Raw genomic sequence first — 2,761 nt, forward strand, 5'->3', positions numbered from 1 at the left:
GAAAGATCTCCCATGCTCTTGGGTAGGAGGAATTAACATAGTAAAAATGCCAATCTTACCAAAAGCAGTCTGCAGATTCAATGCAATGCCCATCAAATTCCCAGCAAAATTCTTCACAGACCTTGACAGAACAATACTCAACTTCATACGGAAAAGCAAGGAAAAAAACAAAACAAAACAGGATAGCCAAAACAATCCTGTACAATAAAAGAACTTCTGGAGGCATCACAATCCCTGACTCCAAACTCTACTACTGAGCTACAGTACTGAAAACAGCCTGGTGTTGGCATAAAAACAGACAGAAGGACAAATGGAACTGAACAGAAGACCTGGATATTAATCCACACACCTTTGAACACCTGATATTTGACAAAGAAGCAAAACTATCAAATGGAAAAAAGAAAGCAGAGCCGGACCGCAGAGGGGCTACACCTGGCCTTATGGGCTGAGAAGAAAGCCAAGGTGATTGCAGTGATGAATGCTGTAGAAGAAAACCAGGCCTCTGGGGAGCCTCAGAAGGTGGAGGAGGCCAGCCCTCCTGCTGTGCAGCAGCCCACTGACCCTGCGTTCCCTACTGTGGCCACCACTCCTGAGCCAAGGGGGGCTGATGCTGGGGACAAGAATGCTACCAAAGCAGCTGACGATGAGCCTGAGTATGAGGATGGCCGGGGTTTTGACATTGGAGAGCTGGTGTGGGGGAAACTTCGGGGCTTCTCCTGGTGGCCAGGATGGATTGTGTCTTGGTGGATGACAGGCTGGAGCTGAGCAGCTGAAGGCACTCGCTGGGTCATGTGGTTCGGAGATGGCAAGTTCTCAGTGGTGTGCGTGGAGAAGCTCATGCCACTGAGCTCCTTCTGCAGTGCGTTCCACCAGGCCACCTACAATAAGCAGCCCATGTACCACAAAGCCATCTAAGAAGTCCTCCGTGTGGCCAGCAGCCGTGCTGGGAAGTTGTTTCCAGCTTGCCCTGACAGTGAAGAAAATGAATCTGGCGAGACTGTGGAGGTGCAGAACAAGCAGATGATTGACTGGGCCCTTGGGGGCTTCCAACCCTCTGGTCCCAAGGGCCTAGAGCCACCAGAAGAGGAGAAGAATCCATACAAGGAAGTTTACACAGACGTGGTTTGAGCCTGAGGCAGCTGCATATGCACCACTCCCACCAGCCAAGAAGCCCAGAAAGAGCACAACAGAGAAGCCTAAGGTCAAGATCATTGATGAATGCACAAGAGAGCCGCTAGTGTATGAGGTGCGGGAGGAGTGCAGATACATCGAGGACATTTGTATCTCATGTGGAAGCCTCAATGTCACCCTGGAGCACCCACTCTTCATTGGTGGCATGTGCCAGAACTGTAAAAACTGCTTCTTGGAGTGCGCATACCAGCACGACTTCGAAGGGTACCAGTCCTATTGCACTATCTGCTGTGGGGGGGCGCAAGGTGCTCATGCGCAGGAACAACAACTGCTGCAGGTGCTTTTGTGTCGAGTGTGTGGATCTCTTGGTGGGGCCAGGAGCTGCCCAAGCAGCCATTAAGGAAGACCCCTCTGTGGGCACAAGGACACCTATGGCCTGCTGCGGAAACGGGAAGACTGGCTGTCAAGGCTCCGGATGTTCTTTGCCAATAACCATGACCAGGAATTTGACCCTCCGAAGGTTTACCCACCTGTCTCAGCTGAAAAGAGGAAGCCCATCCGGGTGCTATCTGTGTTTGATGGAATTGCTGCAGGGCTCCTGGTGCTAAAAGACCTGCGCATCCAAGTGGACTACTACATTGCCTCAGAGGTGTACGAGGACTCCATCACAGTGGGCATGGTGCGGCACCAGGGAAAGATCATGTCCATCAGGGTCGTCCGCAGCGTCACACAGAAGCAAATCCAGGAGTGGAGCCCATTTGATCTCGTGATTGGGGGCAGTCCATGCAATGACCTCTCCATTGTCAACCCTGCCGGAAGGGACTTTATGAGGGTACTGGCCTGCTCTTCTTTGAGATCTACCGCCTCCTGCATGATGCGCGGCCCAAGGAGGGAGATGACCGCCCCTTCTTCTGGCACTTTGAGAATGTGGTGGTCATGGGCGTTAGTGACAAGAGGGACATTTCACTATTTCTCGAGTCCAACCCTGTGATGATTGACTCCAAAGAAGTGTCTGCTGCACACAGAGTCTGTTACTTCTGGGGTAACCTTCCTGGTATGAACAAGCCATTGGCATCCATTGTGAATGATAAGCTGGAACCGCAGGAGTGTCTGGAACACCGCACAATAGCCAAGTTCAGCAAAGTGAGGACCATTACCGCCAGGTCAAACTCCATAAAGCAGGGCAAAGACCAGCATTTCCCCTTCTTCATGAATGAGAAGGAAGACATCCTATGGTGCACTGAGATGGAAAGGGTGTTTGGCTTCCCTGTCCATTACACAGATGTCTCCAACATGAGCTGCTTGGAGAGGCAGAGACTGCTGGGCCAATTGTGGAGTGTGCCGGTCATCTGCCACCTCTTCGCTTCGCTGAAGGAATATTTTGCTTGTGTGTAAGAGACGTGGGGGCAAACTGCAGTAGTGATGATAACAAAGTTAAAAAAGCAAACAAAAAACAAAACACAATAAAACACCAAGAACAAGAGGACAGAGAGAAGTATCAGCACCCAGAAGAGAGCAAAAAAAAATTCAAACAAACCGCAGAGGAGGAAATGACAGAGGGCTTGGCCTTGTGAAAGGGTTGGACATCATCTACTGAGTTTTCAATGTTAATCTTCAGTCCTATTTAAAA

At 50.4% G+C, this 2,761-nt stretch overlaps 1 pseudogene; it reads left to right on the forward strand.

Annotated features, from left to right (window-relative positions):
* The first annotated feature begins 450 nt into the window (after positions 1–450).
* LOC101985332 lies at positions 451–2,526 on the forward strand (annotated as a pseudogene).
* The last annotated feature ends 235 nt before the right edge of the window (positions 2,527–2,761 follow it).

This window comes from Microtus ochrogaster, chromosome 16 (assembly GCF_000317375.1).
Source record: "Microtus ochrogaster isolate Prairie Vole_2 chromosome 16, MicOch1.0, whole genome shotgun sequence".
Lineage (NCBI taxonomy): Eukaryota > Metazoa > Chordata > Mammalia > Rodentia > Cricetidae > Microtus > Microtus ochrogaster.